Raw genomic sequence first — 21,733 nt, forward strand, 5'->3', positions numbered from 1 at the left:
TGTGTGAGAGGAACAGGAGGTGACACAGCAGTGAACGGGACGATGGCAGCGGTCAGATGGACTGGATTCACGTTGTTTCTGCTGCTCAACATCTCCATGGGTGAGAGAGGATATTGATAAAACACTTAAAATGTGTTGTTATACTTAATTGACACCTTTGTTAAAACATTTGTATTCTGGGTCAGTACTTCTATCAAGGGAAGTACAGCAGGTGAGGGGATTTAAACCCAGATTCTTTCATTACAAGACAACAGGTCTGACCACTGAACCACCTGTTACTGTCATCATGTACTTAATACAGACAGAATATTTACTAAACTTTGCAGCTGTAAATAATAGGAGTCAGCCTTTCACTCTGTATTTCTCAGTAAAATTCTCTGTATCAAATTCAGTCTTTTCAGGAAAAAAATGAAACAATACAACCTTTTATTTTCTCTGCAGAAGTGGAATCCTCTTTTTTTTAAGTGTTAGTGACAGGAAATGTTTGTTTAAAAGCCTTTTTAACATTAAGATGCTGTTTGTAATACTATTTCCATTGTTTCTTCCAGGAAAAGACACAGAGTGGTTCACTGTGAGCTGTAATGTTGGACAGACTGTCACTTTACCCTGTAATCACACCATGTTCGACTGCTCCATGGTCACCTGGTTATTTGGTTCAACATCAAATCCATTATCTCCAGCCATTAGACTAGTTGCTGAAGGGAAGGTCAAAGAGACACCGAGATCTGGAAGACTGATATTGGGGTCTGACTGCTCTCTACACATTAAGAACCTGAAGACTGAAGATACTGGACGGTACACCTGTCGACTGTTTCACAGTAACAATAATTACACTGATATTTCTGATGTTTCGCTGTCTGTTGGCAAAAGTAAGTATTTCTGTGAATCTCACTGTGTCATAAACAGTCATTGTCAAAACTGAACGTTTGTCACTGAAAATTAAATGTTTCTCACCTGGGATCAAAATACTGCAAGAACATTAAGAATATATAAAATATTACTGTATATTGTATAAGAAATACAAAACAAAACTTGTGTTCGATCGTTTCATTACATGACGAAAACATGATGGTCAAACTGTCGATAACTGATCAAACATTGACTTAGATAAAGATTATCTGTACAAAATGTAAAAATACTCGGCCACTGTTTTATCTTAATTACTACTAGGGTATTGGATAAAATAGGAAACAGAACCAAGGTATATTAATTAAACCGTGGACTCGCTATAATCTGGTAGGAAATGTGTTTGACCCCTTCAGGTCGGAGTAACTAGTTCTAATTGTTACATTTTACCTTAATACATGTATTCATTTACCAGACGCTTTTTGTTACAGAAAAATACAACTGAGTTCATCACAGATACACACGTGTATCCGTTAACCACTAAAGACCAGATTCCCAAGACAAATGAGGCACCACCGCAACCATAACAGCACACTTTTACAACTATTATATTACACACACACAGTAAAAGTACAATAAAACTGAAGCAGAGTGCAAACTCCGTTCTGCAGCTTCTCTCTGCTGCAGCTAAAAGATCCGCACCGTCCGCTTTTCCTCCCCGCTGCTCAGTCAGTCCCTTAAAGAGCCCAGTAAAAGCGCAGCCCATGGCCTGTTGGTCAGAGAGGAACCCCGATCGGTCACGCAGCTCCAGCGCTTCATATCCAGCAGCCGCTCGCTCTGTGCGCTTTGTGTTGCTGCGGAACGACCCGCGGCGCTGTCGTTCAGCTCCGAACCGAAGCGAAACCAAAAAAGAAAAAATCTGCGCGCTGCACTCGAACCCCGTCGCTCCCATTCACACACCGAGCTTTTTCAAAAAGCTCTCTTCGGCAATGTAAAAGATTTCGTGATAATTTTAAGTCGATGACTAGAAAATCTATCAAATAAGAAAGAGAATAGAGTATATTAAAAAAAACTCTGAGTCTGGTAGGAAATGTGTTTCTCTTCTCCTGAACTCAACCTACAACAAGGCAGCAGCATGCATCTAGTCATGTGTTTCTATGTATTAATACTATAGACTTTAATATTACGTACGTTATTAATGAACGAACAACAATTCTTAAAACCCACCCTGTAAAATTATATTATTGGAACAACACTGTAATACGGGACTTATATCTTCTGCTGTTTGTTTGGCGGACAGGTACAAAGACAAACTGCTTCACCCCTGTCGTGTCTCCATCCACTGTCTCTCCTACAGGTACTGTAATTACTGCATTGTATTTTGTACGTAGATTAAATATTATTGTTAAAAAGTGGTACAAAATAAGATTAATTATTAGTGCTTCATCATGAACATTGCAATTTACCAAAATCTGGACTGTGTTGTACTGACAAGTGGTGTACAAAGAATGTTTTTTTTACTATTGTTATACTGTTACTCTTTTCTAAAACACGTTTTTCTGTAAATCTCATTATGGCACAAAGAGTCATTATTGAGAAATGTCAATTACTGTATTATCATAAGACTGTATGTATAAATGGATGCTAAAGAATTATAACTGTTATGATTCAGTTCTAGTGGACTGATGTCTGATGTTATTTTTTTGTTTGAAAAAAGATAAGGAGAAAATCATAAATTTCATACAGGATCTGAAAATAGTGTAAAAAAACTGAAATTATTTCTGAGATTCCTGTATTCATGCTAAGAAGACCTGTCATTAAGCCATTTCACATACAAGTGTTCTACTCAACAAAAATAATCATTATTTTAATAAATGAACAGACAGTAGACATTAGGAGCTCATATTGAAAGATTAGCCTCTACCATCATTAAAAATATTAGGCCTATATGATTGCTTCACTTTTTACCAGTGTTTATCCTACATGAGCACTCACTGAACATCTAATGTCATGCTTTCTCCATGCTTGAAAAACACTGAAGGCTATTATTTTTCTGCTTCACTGACAGACATCAAGATACACTTCATGACAACAGCTACCAACATTTTTTCTGCAAATGACAGCGACACGATATTTTCACAGTACTTCTGATAATTGATTTGAAATATTTGTCAAAGCTGAATTCTGGCAGTTATAATGAGGCAAAGGGCTGTAAAACAGTTGCTATGTGTGATTTACACATACTGATACATTCAGTGATCATTTCCTACCAGACTGGGATCAAAGATAATCTATAACCATGAAATGTGAAATTTGGCATTCTGCTGCATATGCATAAAAATATATGTGCTCACCAGCACAAATTTTCATTCTAAGTTTCCTTTCACAAATACTTATAAAAGATTACTAAACAATTATGTAAGTATTTGTAAAAATGTTAAATAAATGGTATGTAAGTATTTATGTCCAGGTTTATTTACTATTTGAGGACCTTTCTGACACTTGTCCTTATTCTGCAGGTGATGACGGCTTCCCAGTTGTCACTGTAGCCTCATCGTGTGTGGCTGTGTGTGTAGGAGTGTGTATCACTATAGTAATAATAATGATCTACAAGAGGAGACCAGGTAAGTGGGTGTCAACCTCTGTGACAAAAACTGAAACTAGAGGTCTAATCCAAAGCTTTGGTTCAGAAGATGACAAATACTTCTCTTTTTTTACAGATAATCACCTTTCATCCAGTCAAGTTAAAGTGAGTACTGTGCTGTTAAAACATGCATATGAACATATCTGTGGTGATATGCCTGTTCATAACAATTCATCTGGTTATTTGTGTCTAGGTGTTGGATACAGGCAGTTTAACATACGCTGTGGTCGACCTCAAAAAGTCCGCCGAAACAGAGCCTCACAGAAAGACAGATAACATCAGCGTTGAATACGCAACCATCAAAACCACACAATGAACAGTGCAACATATCTAAAGTGTCATCATCTTCTGCTCACGTCACACGTCACACATCTTAAACACCAAGTACACACAGGTTTGTTATCAGTTTGTCGCATGTGTTACATCAAGTTACCAGACACACTGCTTGCTGAGAGGTAATCCTAGTGTTGACTGTTACATTTACATTTATTCATTTAGGAGACGCCTTTCTCCAAGGCAACGTACATCTCAGTGAAAATACAATTTGTGCATTAATTTAGGAGAAAGAGAGACATAGTTGCAGACATGTGATTCTTAAGTAAACCTAGTTTGTTTCTTTCCACTTGATGCACTGGTGTTCATTGCACGAGTAGGTGGGTGAAAGGCAGGATAGACAAATCCTGGTCACCTTCCTACAATTTTTTTTTTTTTCATAAAATGGTACACAAACATTTACATTATAATACAGGAGTAGCAGCTGTGTAAAGGCTTAACTGGGGATGATCATTAAGTATGGTGCATGAACATTTACACCAAACATGAGCTTGAGAGATCAGGGGGAAGTGAATCTGGAAAAGGTGAGTTTTCAGACCCTTCTTGAATGTAGAAAGTTTCAGCAATTCTTAGTGAGATGGGGAGGTCATTCCATCACAACGGAGCCTGAGCTGAGAACTTCCATGCTTTACTTTTCGTGCGCGGGACCACCAAGCGAGCAGAAGTAAATGAGCAAAGGGGTCAGGTAGTGGTGTAACAGCTGATCAGTAGCTAGGAGCAGTTCTATTGGCAATAGGCAATAACCAGGGTCTTGAATTTTATCCAGACAGGTATAGGAAACCAATGCAGAGAAATGAGCAGAGGAGACATATGGGAACACTTTGGTAAATCAAACACAACTCATGCAGCAGCATTCTGTATCAGCTGTAGAGGTTTGATGGCAGTAGCGGGAAGGCCACACGAGAGAGTTGCAGTAGTCCAGATGGGATTCACCATGACCTGGATAAATAGCTGGGCAGAGTCAGTTGTGAGGTAAGGACAGATCCTGCGGATATTATGTTTAATGTATCTGCAGGTCTGAGTTGTGGCTTCGATGTGCTGTGAGAAAGATAGACTTGAGTCAGTCATCACTCCCAGACTCTTAGCTGAGGAGGTCGGCAAAATGAGTGAGTTATCCAGTTTGATCGATAGATTGTGACGTGAGGACTGGCCAGGTGGAAGGTGAAGAATCTCTGTCTTGGAGAGGTTGAGTTGGAGGTGGTAATCAGACATCCATGCAGAGATGTCTGACAGGCAGGCAGCAATGCGTGTGGAGATGTCTGACGCACCGGGTGGAAAGGAGAGGAAGAACTGGGTATCATCAGTATAGCAGTGGTATTTGAATCCATGGGAGGCTATGACTGGGACGAGGGAGGAGGTGTAGATTGAGAAGAGAAGAGGGCCTAGTACCGAGCCCTGCAGGACACCAACTGAGAGAGGCAGAGGAGAACAGTGGTAGCTCTGCTCGGCCACTTGGAAGGATCTGTCAGATAGGTAGGACTCACACAGTCTTAGTGCTGCTCCTTTAATCCCGAGCTCACTAAGAGAGGAGAGTAGATTCCGGTGGTTGACAATGTCGAATGCTGCAGACAGATTGAGGAGGATGAGGATTGAGGAAAGGGAGGCGGCTCTAGCTGACTGCAGAGCATCAGACAGAGCATCGGACACCTCCAGAAACGCAGTCTCAGTGGAGTGACCAACATTGAAACCGGACTGATATCCATCAAGGAGATGGTTCCAGGTGAAGAAATCAGCTGGTTGATCACAGGCCGCCTGTTTTAGAGTTTTAGACAGGAAGGAGAGAAGGGAGGCTGGTCTGTAATTTTGAACCAAGTTGGGATCCAGGGATGGTTTCTTTAACAGGTGAAATGAGAGCAGTTTTGAAGGCAGCTGGGAAACAACCAGAAGAGAGCGAGGAGTTGATGATCTTAGAAATGAAGTTGGAGAGTTGCGGGGAGATATTCTGTAGGAGTGACGATGGGGTTGGATCAAGCAAGCAGGTGGTGGCTCTGTGCGATATCAGGAGGTCAGAGATTTCATATTCAGAGAGCGGCTTGAATTTTGAGAGCGTAACTTCGCAGGGAGGTCCAGTGTGAACAAGGTTAGGGTGACTGTTAATGTACATCCTTTAAGTCTCCTGGACTGTGTTACTACTACTAGCCCTGCTGTAATACTCCTAAGAAAAATAAAGACAGAATAAAAGATTTTGATTCATAACAATCCCAAATTCATATTTTATAATAATTGTAACAAAAAGTATTTTTCTACCTTGTGTGCTGAGATTATACTGTGATTAATTCATCACGATGGCCTGGAACTGACCTCACAAGCACAGAGACACAGTACACAACACACTGGATGGAGAAATTCTGACAATTTGCTCCATACATCTTTATGATATAAAATAAAATATATTCCTCAGAATCCTTTGATACATAAATGAATAAATCATTTATTCAATGCTGTGAGTCACTTTAGAGTAAAGCATCAGGTAAACAAATTAATAATAATGAATCTGCTGTTTCAGTTATTACTGTATATTTGAGTAAGATTAATGCATAATTGTGACTGGTTCATATTGTCAGTAAGAGAACATTGTCCTGCTATGTTGTTTTATAGTCAAGAGAACAAAATTTGATTTATCGATATAAAGTAAACTGACAGGAAACTAAATAATTGCACAGAAATATCTTCTATTGTCTCTTAAAGTATGTACACACACACACTTTCTGAACCGCTTGTCCCATGTGGGGTCGCGGGGAACCGGAGCCTACCCAGTAACACAGGGTGTAAGGCCAGAGGGGGAGAGGACACACCCAGGACAGGATGTTAGTCCGTCGCAAGGCACCCCAAGCAGGACTCGAACCCCAGACCTGCTAGAGAGCAGGACCTAGTCCAATCCACTGTGCCACCGTGCCACCATGCCACCGCCCCCCCCCGGAAGTATGTACAGATAATGGCAAATGAAATTGTGTATAAAATGAGGTTAATACATATATCCACACACCTTAGATGGAAAAATTTAATGAGGTCAGTTTGATTTAATTTAAAAGTTTGAATCATTCTTTGTGTGAAGGAAAATTGTCAGGAAATTAACATGTATAATAATTCCAGCAATAAAGAAACTTAAAAAAAAAACATTTGGTCCACAAAGGAAATTTGGTCATAGGTTTTAACTGAGTTTTTTCTTACAAAATCACCAGCAAATAATAAATTACTCAAAAAATTTCAGAAAATGTGTTTTCTTATTGTTTGTTGCTTGCTTCCATAAATACCTTGAACATCATACATTTTATAGATACTTGTACAAAGAAGAGCTTTTTGAAATATGTACATCAAATCGTTGTCTCCCTACAACAAGACCTGAGAAGGGCGGCCGGCAGTCACAGACACACCCCGTGCCGACTGAAGATGATGACCAACTGTCTTGGTAGATGAGACGTACCTTGCTGAATTGGGAAATCAAACTACTACACAGCAACAATGCCATTGTTACTTGTAAACTGACTTAAAAGTCTTATTTAATCTAAAATGCCCAGGAGGAGCAGGCAGCCACTGGCACTTGGAACACCAGAGGTTTTTTTTTCCCTCGACATTCAGCTTAGGGTTTCCTCCATGGCCAGTAGGTATATTTATAGCTCTATAAAAGCATTGTATTACGGTAGTCTGTAGTGAACTATCTTCTTTGTTTCTTTGTTCTGATGTATTTGTTTTCGTGGGTTTTTGACGTAGAACTATGTCTTTCTCCTCACTACGTGGGGGGGTAGCTTTGGGAATTGAGTGTCACAAAAAAATGCAACACCTCTCGCTACTGCTCGGAAATGAAAAGACACAGAGAGATAGTGCATATACCGTTGGACAGAGGAAGGAACACCCCATCAAACGAGATATGAACGGCCGTTGTCAGTTTAGCTTGAGTGATCTGGCACCGCTGCGAAAATGTCCCACGTTTGGCTCACTGGCAACGTTGTGAAAATGTCCCTCATTTGGCATGTTATGGAGCTGCTGAACGTTGCATTGTTGTCATTACGTTCGAACCACGTCATAGCGTTGACGTCAACGCATCAGCTCGTCACTAGAGAGCCGTGCTATTGGACACGCATCGAGCCGGCAGGAAAACGACAGACACCAGCAAAGCAAGACACCAGCTCAACGAAAGCATGAGCGGCGTGCATGGGAGAAGGTGGTGTGGGAGGCTGCAAAATCACCTTAGGCGGCCTTGGAGCCTCAACCATCGACTTCTTGCGCACCCGACATTGCCGTGCAGCACGACCCCATGTACGTGGATGCAGCAGCGACCAATTTGATATTTAGCTGAGTGGGTCGGGGCTCACCACCCACACGTAGTTCTGCGTAAAGACGTGCAGCATAGTAAAGCTATGCACCTGTGATTTTTTGCCTTATGCCTGTGTTAAAGCGCTCTGTCACTGCGTGAAAAGAGCGCTCTAAAAATGAATTGAATCAAAGTTTTCATAGGCACAGTTAAAAAATAGACGCAACTTTTCCTTCAACTGCTCAACTTTACAGAATAATTTAAGCAAGAAAAAATGTTAATGTTGAGTAATAATAATATATATTATTTTAATGTTCCTGAAAATAGTTCTGGTAACCAGTCTGTTCATAACAAGATAAAACTACTTCACTTCTACTATTTACCTTAACAAACTATCATGGACCAGATCAGCTGAATTACAGCACTCATTAATGTTTATTCCTGTTGTTTTGTACTTTTGCCATAAACAGAATAACACATTGAACAAGACATGAGAATTTTTTCATGGGTTCAAGGAAAAAACATTCACACATGGTTCATACAATGATTAACCCTTTTATATGGCTGTGCAATTTTTACTAGAACAATCTAGAATCACACACACATTTTCAGAACCGTTGGTCCCATACAGGGTCGCGGGGAACCAGAGCCTACCTGGTAACACAGGGCATAAGGCCAGAGGGGGAGGGGACACACCCAGGACGGGACACCAGTCCATCACAAGGCACCCCAAGCAGGGCTCAAACCCCAGACCCACCGGAAAGCAGGACTGTGGTCCAACCCACTGCACCAACGCACCCCAACACCAATCTAGAATCAATTCCATTCAATTTATTTTTATAGAAGCCTCTTCTCACACAGTGACACAGATAAAGCACCCTGATTAAGGGCATGAGCAGAAAGTGGGTTTGTAACCTGGGTCTTTAAAACCCAAGGCTGCTACACCATCTATTGTAAAAACAACACATTTTTTTTTCCCCTTAACAAATCAGAAAGGACTACCTAGATACTTAAAGTGGTAACACCAAATGTTTGTCACAGCAGGTGTAATCTCCATTCATCACTTCTTTCTGATTAAAATCTTTATTAAATAAATTAATAATTCAGTTCCGCCACACATACCTTAAAATATTTACAACTGAATCTGTTCATTAAAACAAAGATTATTAATATGAATGGAGCATGACAAGTGCCCAACTTATAAAAAAGAATACTCAAAGACTCAGGTGTCACGCCCAAGAGCCAAGCAACCGCACCTGACGACAATCAACAAGGCCAGGGATAAAGGCAGCATCGTCCCGGCACAGGGTTGCAGGATCTTGCAATGCCTCGGCTTGTGAATTCAGTGCGTCATCCCTTGTGACCTGTTACTCGTTCTTAGGTTCACCTGGCTTTCGACCTCTGCTTGCTTTCTCATGTACTGAGTATTGTCTTGTCCCAGAAACGACGTTTGCACCCCGGAAGACTGACGCCTGTCCCTGACCATCGATTTCATCTGCCTGTGTGTTTTTCAGATCTGGAATGAACACCCGCGCTTGGGTCCAAAACACCTACCTCCTGTCTCCCGTCCCTGACCGTGACATCAGGTGTTTAAAATCATTATAAAGGCAACTTGACCGCTTAAGAAGGATGGTTTCCTGGCCTTTTCTCACGATGCTGCGGTATTCTTTTGCTATCATTTCCTTTGGGTGTTTTTCTTCACAACACTTCTACCCAATTAATAAAAACAGAAGAGTGTCACAAAAGTATTTAAAACTCACTATATACAAACCACATGAAACGCAATAACATTAAACACCATTTGCTCATATAAATGAAAAATTAAACAAGTTTCATTTGACAGAATATAAAGTCACAGGACATAAAACATAAAAAAAAAAAATCAAAATATGTGAAACCCTTGATAAGCTTGCCATTTAAAATCTGTCAGTGTCATGTCTGCCAGGGTGAGGCGGACCCAAGTACGGTTGCACGGTTTTATTCTACACAGGATCGGCAGGCAGAATGTGTAGTAGGAATTATAGTGAGGGTCACCGATGAGCAGATGTCCATACAAGGAGAATCCGAAGTTGTAGCCTAAGAAACGAAGCCAATGGTTGGGGAACAAAGAGAGCGAGGAGACTGGGGGACTGGGTTCAGGGAGGACAGGAAAAGGGCAGAAACAGGAATTAGAACAGGCATGGGAGCAAGGACAAGGAGGAAACGAAAGATGTAAGCGAGATTGAAGGAGACTGCAGGCGTGGGTGAGCGGATGGTGTCGTCCTTTTATGCTCCGTTTCCCTGATCATCCACTGGTGCTTTGAGTCGCGATGAGGTTGTGGGTGTGACAGTACCCCCCTTACGAGCGGCACTGGCCGCTCTACAACTCCTGGGGGGACACCCCTGTGGCTGAGGCACCAGCCAGTTTGGGTAGTCCCTGTGGAAATCAGACACAAGGTACTTCAAGATCCCTCATCTGCGGCGTGAGTCCAGGAGTTCACGGACGGCATATGCTGGACCCCCCTCGACCTGCATCGGTGGGGGGAGGCACCACATCCACTGGTGGTTGGTGAAGGGACACTGCTACCAGTTTCAGGAGGGACGCATGGAAGGTCGGATTCACCCGCATCTGCAGAGGCAACTAGTGCCTGTAGGGACCAGGATCACATGGAGGAGCACCTTGAATGGGCCGATGTGCCTGGGGCTGAGTTTCTTGGTTGGCAGTTTTGTCCGGAGGTACTTGGTGGACAACCACGCTCACTGACCTGGCAAAAAGGAGAGCGGATGCCGGTGTCGGTCCGCTTCTTGTTTATAGCTACGAGTGCAGTGCTGGAGGTGGTCCTGGACAGCTCTCCAAGTCTCCTCGCTGTCGTTATACCAAGCGTCTACTGCCGGTGCTTCACTGTGTCCACGGTGTCAAGGGAACAACGATGGTTGATAACCTAGCCCACACTGAAACTGTGAGAGGCCAGTGGTTCTGTGGGTCAATGTGTTGTGAGCGTATTCTGCCCAAGGTAAGTATTGAACCCACTGATGTAATTCGGAACTGCAGTAACACCTTAGATACCGACCAATGTCTCTTTGCAGCCTCTCAGCTTACCTGTTTGCCTAGGGTGATAGCCAGATATCAGACTCACCAAGACCCCTAACTTTTGCCAGAAAGCTTTCCAAACCTGGGAAGTGAACTGGGGTCACCGCTCTGAAACGATGTCTTCTGGGAGGCCGTGGAGGTGAAACACCTGATCGAAGAGCAGTTCCTCAGTCTCCAGCGTGGTAGGCAACTGTCCTACCTTCTGCTGGGAGAAGATCCAGGAGGAAGTCGAATGCCACGTGAGACCAGGGATGCGCTGGGATTGGCAAGGGTTCAAGGAGTTCTGCTAGCTTTTGGGTCAGGGTCTTTGCTTGAGCACAGGTGACACACACCCTTATGTAGTCCAGAGCATCCTCCCTAATACAGAGCCACCAGAATTGGTTTTGGAGGAGCAAGAGCATCTTACGTACATTTATTTATTTAGCTGACGCTTTATTCCAAAGCGACTTACAATGTTAAGGTCACAGTTATTACATACTTACAATCACTTATCCATTTATACAGCTGGGTAATTTTACTGGTGCAATTTAGGGTAAGTACCTTGCTCAAGGGTACTACAGTTAAAATTAACATTAAAACAACTTTACCAGACAAAAGTCCCCTTTATCCCCAGACAGGACCGCTTACTACACCCTGAAAAACTGAATGTAAAAGGGGAGTCCACCCGGGACAAATCAACAACCAACACACCTGAGAGACTGGGTTCAGCTGTGGAGGAGGTACTCTCCTTGGTCTTGCTGAAGGGTGTCTATCAATACAGACACCCCAGTGTGGTACTGATGGTCACTCTGAAAAAGTCAAAGTCTGTGTCCCTGTGACCAGGAAAGTCCTGTTCGGCCAGGAGCACAACAATGCTGGTCAAGTGGGACCCCCCAACACTGGTCACTGATGTGTAGATTCATTAATGACAATCTATGTAATGACTTTCTTTTCTTATTTAAAAATGTACAGCTGGGGCAGCATGGTGGTATAGCAAGTAGTGGTACTGCTTCACAGCACTTGGGTGGTGCAAGAGAATGTGAGTTCAATCTCCACTCGGTTTGTGAGGCATTTTCCTACATTTACTTCGCATGTGCATGTCTTTCCTCAAAGACAAGAACTTCAGGTGAATTGAAGACTCTAAAATTGTACTTAATCTGTGAATGGATGTGTGTGTATTTCTGCCCATGGTGTACCCTCCCTCAGCCTTGTACCTAATAATACTGGAATATGCACTGGATCCCCACCTCCCTTACTGGGGTAGGTGGTAATTGAAACTGGGTAGATGGACCTGTACAGCTTGGTTTCTGTGATACTGACAGGAAGAGAGATAAAGAGCACTATGTAATTAATCTTCTTGTTTTCTGATCTACACTGAGTGGTTAAAAACCTCTTTTTGTTGTTTTTTTAATACTAATGTCAAGCAGTTATCAAAACTGTTGACTTCCTGTAACTTTAAAGGTTCAAGTACTCTTTTGTGCATATTTCCAACTATTTGTATTTCATTCCCTTGGCATGGTTTCTCTTTTACTCCATTTGTGCTGTTTGTATAATATTTCTTTTTATTCTCTGTTTTTATTGCTAAGAATTTAATAATAAAAAAAACAAAATAGCATTCAAGACTAAAGACGTTTCTTAGCATTTCAATCTTTTGTGACTTCTAACTCCCACAAAGTGTTAAAAAACCTGTTGTAGGGGAAACGGGTTGTTCAGCTTAAAGTTATGAATGAACTAAAATGACTTTTCATGGAATTCAATCCATTTCGACTAACTGCTAATCAAAGTCAGGGCGACGTTGGTCTGGAGCCTATCCTGGAGGCACAGCAAGGCTAGTTAACGTACGCACTTGACAGTATGCCAGTCCATCGCAGGACAGACACACTGACCTGGATTCGAACCTATGTCTTAACAGCTGTGGAGCCAAAAGGCAGCAACACTATAGTACTTGTCATTCTGTAGCCCTCTTGCAATTACAGAGAGATTAGACACACTTGACAAAGCCACTTTATTTTGTAAATAATTATTAACTAATATTCACAACAAGGGCTTTACAGTAAACTATGGTCAGACCAAACAATTGTATCCCTTAAACAACCCACCTCCCACACACACCTCCCATCCTAAACCCACATGGGACTGGTAAAATAAAATACAATCTTTAAAATTAGAGACATTGAAAGAGTTCAATAAAAAAAACTGAAGAGGCCATCAGATCTGCCAGCTTTTCAAACCTTTTCCTTGATACAGACTCACTGTAACTGAACTCTTTTGATAAAACTGTTATCTGAAAGCTGAGTAAGAACTGTTGTATAAATAACAATCATCAGCTGGGTCATTTGACAAGATTTGACACCTATGGAAACACAAGCAGTTGACCTACAGTTCATTCCATAGAAAATAATGCAAACAGCAAAAGGGAGAAAAAAATGTGCTACAAATGAGGTTAATGTGATAAACATTCAACATAAACGTCCTTAAAAATAATGACAGTGTTCTCATACTGGTGTGTTTAGTACAACCCTGAAATCACTGTCTTTGTCATAGAGGAGGCCTGTAGCAGACACAGTAAAATGGAGAATATAAGATGAAAATGGAGATTTCTGTTTATCATCTAGCCATTCACATATTCTTGGAGTTCTGTACCAGAGGACACCTGACCTGTGGGGTAGGAGTGGGAATTATGATGAACGGAGCAGTGAGGAGATATAGTCGGAACAACACAGATAAAGTATAAAGTCATCAGCTGATCATTAACCGACTGCTGTACTAACACTGTAGTTATCAAACTGATTGATCTCTATCAATATTAAAGGATTTTTATTGCTCTTTTTTTTTTTTTGACTTATTGACTAATACTAAAGGTAGTCAGTGGTTACATTCTGACACCTGTTGAAGTGACAATGGTCAAACATACAATAAAAATGGAAGTGATTGTTGAGGAAATATGCAGAGCAGCCCAATTGGCCTAGTAATATAATTTATTTACAGTTATACTGAAATGTTTCTGTGTACAGTCTGGTGATCCTCTATTTACCACACATTATCTTCAGACTGACCTCTGATTGGATGGTTTCTGCTCTTGGTGTAAATGATTCCAATGACAGGAGGAAGGATCAGAATGATGAAAAAGAAAACCAATCGAATTGATAGCTCCGCGTTGCTCATTGTTAAACCTTAGAGAACAGAAGCGACAGTCTAATTAGAGATGGGCTGAGCTGTTGTTGTTGTTACTGTTGTTATCATAGTAGTACATGAAGATGTTTAAGTTCAGTTCAGAAATACCAAACCAGATGTAATTCAGAAATTGCTATTAGAACAATCCAGATTATAACCTGCTATTGAAAAACACGGTGCTGTTGACAACTTTCTTGATAAAGAAAACAATCTTAAAGCAAAAAAATTACATCAGACATCACTCCACTGGAAGTGATCCAGAATTTATTAAGATACGAAGATACTAAGAATTTATCATTCTACACACACACACAATTTTTTAATCACATTGTTATAATAAAGACTCTTTGCAACACAATGGCATTTACAGAAACAGTTTTTTATGTGCATAAAATATAATGGTTATTACAGTACCTGTAGGAGAGACAATGGATGGAGACACTACAGGAGTGAAGCAGTTTGTCTTGGTATCTGTCAGACAAACAAACAGCAGAAGATATAAAGTCCTGTGTTACAGTGTTGCTAAGGTAAACTCATTTACAGGGCAGATTTTAATCATTCTTCTTTTATTATTAATATACGTATTTTGATAATAGAGGGGCATGGTGGCATAGCAGGTTGGACTGAGTCCTTCTCTCCAGTGGGTCTAGGGTTCAAGTCCTGCTTGGGGTGCCTTGTGACAGACTGGTGTCCTGTCCTGGGTGTGTCCCCTCCCCCTCTAGCCTTGCACCCTGTGTTGCTGGGTTTGACTCCAGCTCCCCACAGCCCTGTATGGGACAAGCAGTTCAGATGATGTGTATTTTGATAATCTATACACTATTAATACATAGAAACACATGACTAGATGCTGCTGCCTTGTAGGTTGTTGAGTTCAGGAGAAGAGAAACACATTTCCTACCAGAGTCTTCAGTTTCCTTATACCTGCGTTCTCTTTTTATTCTACATATCTGTAATTAACATAAAAAATTACCGCATTTCTTGCAATTTGAACAGATAAATGATCGATATCTCAGCAGATGTTTCATCAGTTGATATCCAAGTTGATCGACATTTTAATTTTTTATCACCATGTTTTCCTCACTGGTAATCGAATGATCAAACACAAGTTTTGTTTTGTATTTCTTATACAATATACAGTAATATTTTATAAATTCTTAATGCTCTTGCAGTATTTTGATCCCCGGTGAGAAACATTTAGTTTTCAGTGACAAACGTTCAGTTTTGACAAAGACTCTTTACGACACAGTGAGATTCACAGAAATACTTACTTTTGCCAACAGACAGAGAAACATCAGAAATATCAGTGTAACCATTGTTATTGTTACTGTGATACAGTCGACAGGTGTACCGTCCAGTATATTTAGTCTTCAGGTTCTCAATGTATAGAGAGCAGTCAGACCCCACTGTCAGTCTTCCAGATCTCTGTGTCTCTTTGACCTTCCCTTTAGCAACTAGTACAGTGGAATTCAATATCCAGGTGACCATGGAGCAGTCGGACATGGTGTGATTACAGGGTAAAGTGACAGTCTGTCCAACATTACAGCTCACAGTGAACCTCTCTGGGTCTTTTCCTGAAAATAACAATGGAAATAGTATTACAAACAGCATATCTTAATGTTATGAAAGCTTTTAATCAAACATTTTCTGTCACTAAAACTTAAAAATAAGAGGATTCTTCTGCTGCAGGCAAATAAAAGATTCTATTGTTTTGTTTTTTACTGAAAAATCTGAATTTGATACTCTGAATTTTAGTCTAATGTAAACCTTTATTTTAATGTCAGTGTTAAAAACATACAACTCATATATATATATATTGTACTTACACATAGAAAAACATAAATATATCTATATGTGAATGTATTATTCTGGCATTTTCAACAGAGAAGTACAAAGAGTCATATGTTTACTCCAATTATTTACTAACCATTTCAGTTTTACTGAAAACATTAATGCTGAGTTTGGTGCTTTGACTTAAAATGTCATGTAAATGTTAGCATTCATCTAAATTTTAGTTATTTATCACTAATAGTTTTTTATTTTTTTGAGACATATGTTTCTGGATTCAGTAATCAATGGCAAAATTAAACAAAAAAGTTCTCTGAGGACATTAAAGATTTACATATGAGAATAAAAACATTATTTGTTTTTTTAACAAAGTAAAAATTCAGTAAAACTAGTGTTAGATTCACTGTTTAATATCTATTATGTACATAAGTGGTCAGTCAAGTGTAATAATAACACATTTTAGGTCTTTTATCAATATCCTCTCTCACCCGTGGAGATGTTGAGCAGCAGAAACAACGTGAATCCAGTCCATCCGACCGCTGCCATCGTCCTGTTCGCTGCTGTGTCACCTCCTGTTCCTCTCACACACTGTGTGGGGTTTTATAATAAATTTGCAGAATTTACTGTGGGAGTAGTAAAAATATAGAAGTGCTGTCACAACTGAGGTTACCGTCTGTTAAAACCACCATGAAATGTTGAGAAGTGTATTCTGTCTTTTTTCTGTAATCTGTAATCTATCTTTCTCTTTCTACACCCATTTTGCAGAAAAGGAAGGTCAGAGTGAAGAAAAAAGTACTCAGCACAACTACTAGTTAAATTTTACTGGCTTTATTATGGTGTTTCAGTCAATATCTCTCTGAGTGATGCATGAATTTCAGTTGATCAATATTCCAATGATATATTTACAATGAACAAGTCTTCAGGGTTCAGGCCCTAAACTGAAGGTCTTTCAGGAATGAGATGTGATGAACACATTATGATGGTTTGGCCTGTGAATCAAAGGAATCACAAATAAATATTCTCAATACTTCTCAGCACTGTGAACACAAACACACACTTCATTCAGCTGTGAGCTCAGTATAATGAACTCCTCTTTACTGAGTGTTTGTCAGTCGCTCTCTTTGGGTTTACTGATTTATGGTACAATTCACACTGTGGAGGTCAGATCTGGTGTGCATACAGGCAGTGCTTGATATATGCTTAATGTGTAGTTTGTTTTTCTTTACACAAGAATACATAAAATAATATAAGTTTGAATAAAAACTAAGGACACCCCTGACTGCCTCGTGACTCCTCTGAACCAAACACACACACACATACACACAGCGCTCTACATTCTGTTTCATCTGTTGAAATTATCTTACATTTCTCAATTGCTGTGATGAGTTCTCCTTTTCTGCAGTAGGAAACACAGATGAAACTTCATTGCTCTTTCATGGTTCTTTTTACAGCTACTGACCTCAGCTGTGACAGCATTTCAGTGTCTCACATTGTTGCCACAGTGAGATGCGTTACTTGTTTGACTGTAGAAAATGTGAAGATATATGTGCTGAAGTCTTCACTGTGTGAGCTCTTTCCACATCCAGGAACAAAAATGTAGAATTTAATCTTTACAGAGGTTTGTATGTCTTTATAGGACTTTTTTGGGACATCTCAGATGTCTTTTAGATGTAATGCTGCCCCAGGCACTTGATAAATTTATTCTGGTAATATGATGGGGAACATGCTGAACAGTGATGTATAGTGGAATAGGGTTCATTCATCTATTCAAAAATTTTTTAGATTTTTGAGGCAAGGTTGAAATAATTGCAACCTTCTGAGGACCGGCCTTGCAGCCTTGTGCTGCTCTTATAGTTTTAGAAAATAGAGCAGTGAAACCAAACTCTGTTTAATATAAATAATCTGTGAAATGTTTGGCTCTTTGAAAATTTGCAACTCAGATGTTTGTAAAAGCAGGTCAAATGCATTTAATGAACTTAAAAGATGTTGTTGCTGCCGAAAGCTACTGTTTTGGGTTTGATGCATTTTATGTTTTGTGTTTTTAAAAAAGAACACCCCAAACCTGACATTCCAAGTATTTTCAAAAAGTGCTTAGTGGAAGGCGACATGGGATAACAAGTTTGAGTCCCAGACAACATAAAAAGAGACAACATAAAATCCAGTCACAACCGTGGACTGTTGTCAGCTAATGAAATAACAAACATAAGATTGACTGTGAATTCATTTAACTGATGCTTTCAAAGGTGGGGGGGGTCTCTGTGAAGCTGTCAGTTTTGTCACTATCTGCCATGTTCATAGAGAATAAATAATTCAAGTGCAAGGTGTGAAGTCTTTGGCTAAATACACACACACACACATTTTCAGAACCGCTTGTCCCATACAGGGTCGCGGGGAACCGGAGCCTACCTGGTAACACAGGGCGCAAGGCCAGAGCGGGAGGGGACACACCCAAAATGGGACGCCAGTCCGTCGCAAGGCACCCCGAGCAGGACTCAAACCCCAAACCAACCGGAGAGCAGGACTGTGGCCCAACCCACTGCACCACCGCACCCCTCTTGGCTAAATATAGTCCTGAGGGGAAGAAAAAAAAAAAAAAAAAATCATGTCTATGTTGGACACATTGTTTAGACATTCATTGTCAACGCTGTTAACAGTGTGACACTTCTGATTTAGTAACTGGTGGAGCCTCCTTTTGCAGCGGTGACCTCAACTAAAAGTTTCCTGTAGCTGTTGATCAGTCCTGCACTTGAGTTTGGGCCCCTTCCTCTTCACAGAACTGTTTCAGCTCATTGCTTTTTTTAGGGTGTTTTTCAAACATCCCTTCACGCAAGGGGGTGCAGTGGTGCAGTGGGTTGGACTAGGTCCTGCTCTCCGGTGTGTCTGGCGTTCGAGTCCCTCCTGGGGTGCCTTGCGGTGGACTGGCGTCCCGTCCTGGGTGTGTCCCCTCCGGCCTTATGCCTTGAGTTGCTGGGTAGGCTCCGGTTCCCAGTGTAGGGCAAGCGGTTTGAAAAATGTGTGTGTGATGCTTTCAAAGTGACTCCCAGCATTAAGCTACTTAATGATTTAACTGTGCAATAGAGTAATTTTTACTATAGCAGTTAATGTTAAGTACCTTGCTCAAGGGAATTACAATAGGTTTTAAGGAACAAACCTAGGTTCTTTGAGTTCTTATACAAATTAATTAAAAATTATTATAAACTATTAACTGTAACTATTAACTCAGTTGCTTAAGGAAGACTGAAGACAATATGCGTACCAAACTTGATCTTAATCCTGCTGTTTGCAAAAATTGTGACTGATTATGCATACTCTTTTCTCCCCTTCCTTACTGCAGAACCTTTAAACTCTTCCCTTATTCCTCCTCCCTTCACGTTCCCTTAGTCACATGCACAAGGCTGACACAGCAGAATCATATGAACAGCTTTTATAACATGAATTCCCTTACATTACCATGAATGGAGTCTAATCTCACAATCAAATGGAGCTTCTGTGGCCTTAGAAATTTCATAGTGACGCTACACAATGTCTCAAACAGAGCAGTGTACATGTGCTTTGCAGAATGACAAAGTATTCTTGGGAACTTTCTATTTCTTTATATCATAAACATCTTTGAGCCAGATTTTCAGAATGTTTACTTCCAGAGTGTTGTGTACTGTGTCTCTGTGTTTGTGAGGTGAAATCCAAACCATAGTGACCTTACACTGGACAAGTTGTTATTGATTAAAAAAAAAAAATTAATGGAAGAATAACATTGAGAGACAAGGTGGAAATAATACTTTTTGTTATAAGTTTGTTCATGCATGAAAATGCCTAAAAAAACTTTTATTTTGGTTTTTACATTAAGTTTTCTCAAGAGGATTACAGCAGAGCCAGTAGCAGTAGCACAGTCAAGTAGACTTCCAGGATTAACACTAATAGTCAACATTGGGATTTCCTGTCATTGAGCAGTGTGTCTGGTAGCCTGATGTTGTTGAGTCCAATGCGGACACATTTTGCTGTAACATCTAAACACGGACAAAGTATAATGATCCCACGTGCAGAGTGTATTTATAAGTGCACAGCGCAAACTGGAAAGTATAGTGTAGGGGTGAAACAATGAACACGGAACAAAGAGACGCACAGTGTATTCTCACAAAGATGAAGAGTGAAACACAAATCTGTGAGTGGGATTTGAACACAGAAGTGTGATGGAATCCCAGATTGGAACACTGGACCTGGACAGGAGCACAAGAGGCAGGAGTAGACAAGACAGTCACTCGGGACTGGAACATATACACCTGCGGAACAAGACTTTGGAAAGTGGAAACTAAGATTCACTAGGAAATCATGATAGATGACTGATAAATAATCTGCAGTCTTGTCTCAGTTCTGTGTTTGGTTTGAGCAGTACGCGGCGGTTGTGGAGTGATGCCCCAGAGGCAGACAAACGGCGACTGGTTACTGAGCGGGTCCGGAGGCAGAAAGAAGAGGCGAGGGGTGCAAAGGTGGTCCCATTAGTAAAGCAGGGTCAGTAAGTGAACTGGGAAAGCGTGGAGAAGAGGAAATTACGCTGGCAAGATGTGCTTTTGATGTGCTGTCAATGCCACAGAATGTTAAGCAGTGGGCAGGTGGTGATGGTTCTTGTAAGTTGTGTAGCGATGTGGTGACGCTGAGGAACATCTTGTCAGGGTGTAAGGTTAGTCTGGGGCAGGGGCGCTATACTTGGTGCCATAATTGAGTTCTTAGATGTTTGGCAGGTGTTTTTGAGAGTAAGCAGCAAGTGGTGAATTCTCTGCCTGTTGGCAGGTTAGCTAGAGCAATTGGTTTTGTGCGGGCAGGAAAGAGTAGGACTATGCAAAGGCAGACGTGCCCTGGTAGGTGGGGTAATGCACGGGACTGGAAGCTGCTGGCTGATGTGGGCAAGCAGCTCCAGGTTCCACAGGTCATTGCGGTTACTTCATTGCGTCCGGACATAGTGTTGTATTTGGAGTGTGAGCAGAATGTGTACTTTTTAGAGTTAACAGTGCCATTTGAGGATACTATTGGGGAGGCTTACGAGCGGAAGCTGTCAAAGTATGGAGACCTGGTGGCAGAGGCAAGAGACTGTGAATGGCGGGCTCAGGTGAGACCGGTGGAGGTAGGTGCTAGAGGATTTGTGGCTAAATCAGTTACATCATTATTGGGGGAATTTGATATTAGAGGTCACTCATTAAAGGTGGCAGTGAAGGAGCTGTCTGAGGCAGCGGAGAAGGCAAGTCAGTGGTTATGGTTGAAAAGAGAGCAGGGTAGCTGGGGTTGCAGGCTGGATGGAGGTGAGTGATGGTGGAAAATTAGTGGCAGGTGGGTAGTAATGGGAAGCATTGTAATGTGAAGAGCATCTAAAATGTGTATGGAGGGGGGTGGGTGTGGGACGCCAGACTGTACTGTTGAGCCTCCCGGAGGTGTCGTGGACCTAATTCAACAAAACACTGATGAAGGGAGGTGCCCACTTGACAACCTCAGTGAAGTACTCATGTTGGTATTGTTGTGTTTACTCAATAAACATACTGAGAATGATTTTGTTAAATGGCGTGTAGCCTCTTTTAATGTTCACGTTGGGTTTTCACAACCATACTTTTTCAGTATTCCCTGCCAAATTCAAATCCTTCCTGTCTAGGTATCCTTCCTGTCC

At 41.0% G+C, this 21,733-nt stretch overlaps 2 long non-coding RNA genes across 2 annotated transcripts; one reads left to right on the plus strand and one right to left on the minus strand.

Annotated features, from left to right (window-relative positions):
- The first annotated feature begins 1,876 nt into the window (after window positions 1–1,876).
- Window positions 1,877–3,989, plus strand: LOC108941940 (uncharacterized). The gene is made up of 4 exons (XR_003797882.1): window positions 1,877–2,203; window positions 3,366–3,470; window positions 3,567–3,595; window positions 3,684–3,989. It is a non-coding gene; the product is annotated as an uncharacterized LOC108941940 (long non-coding RNA).
- A 9,212-nt stretch (window positions 3,990–13,201) lies between these two features.
- LOC108941933 (uncharacterized) lies at window positions 13,202–14,911 on the minus strand. Its single transcript, XR_001966669.2, has 3 exons — window positions 14,713–14,911; window positions 14,181–14,297; window positions 13,202–13,782 (listed from the first exon to the last, which is right to left on the minus strand). It is a non-coding gene; the product is annotated as an uncharacterized LOC108941933 (long non-coding RNA).
- Between the last annotated feature and the right edge of the window lie 6,822 nt (window positions 14,912–21,733).

Source organism: Scleropages formosus, chromosome 1 (assembly GCF_900964775.1).
Source record: "Scleropages formosus chromosome 1, fSclFor1.1, whole genome shotgun sequence".
Taxonomy (NCBI): Eukaryota; Metazoa; Chordata; class Actinopteri; order Osteoglossiformes; family Osteoglossidae; genus Scleropages; species Scleropages formosus.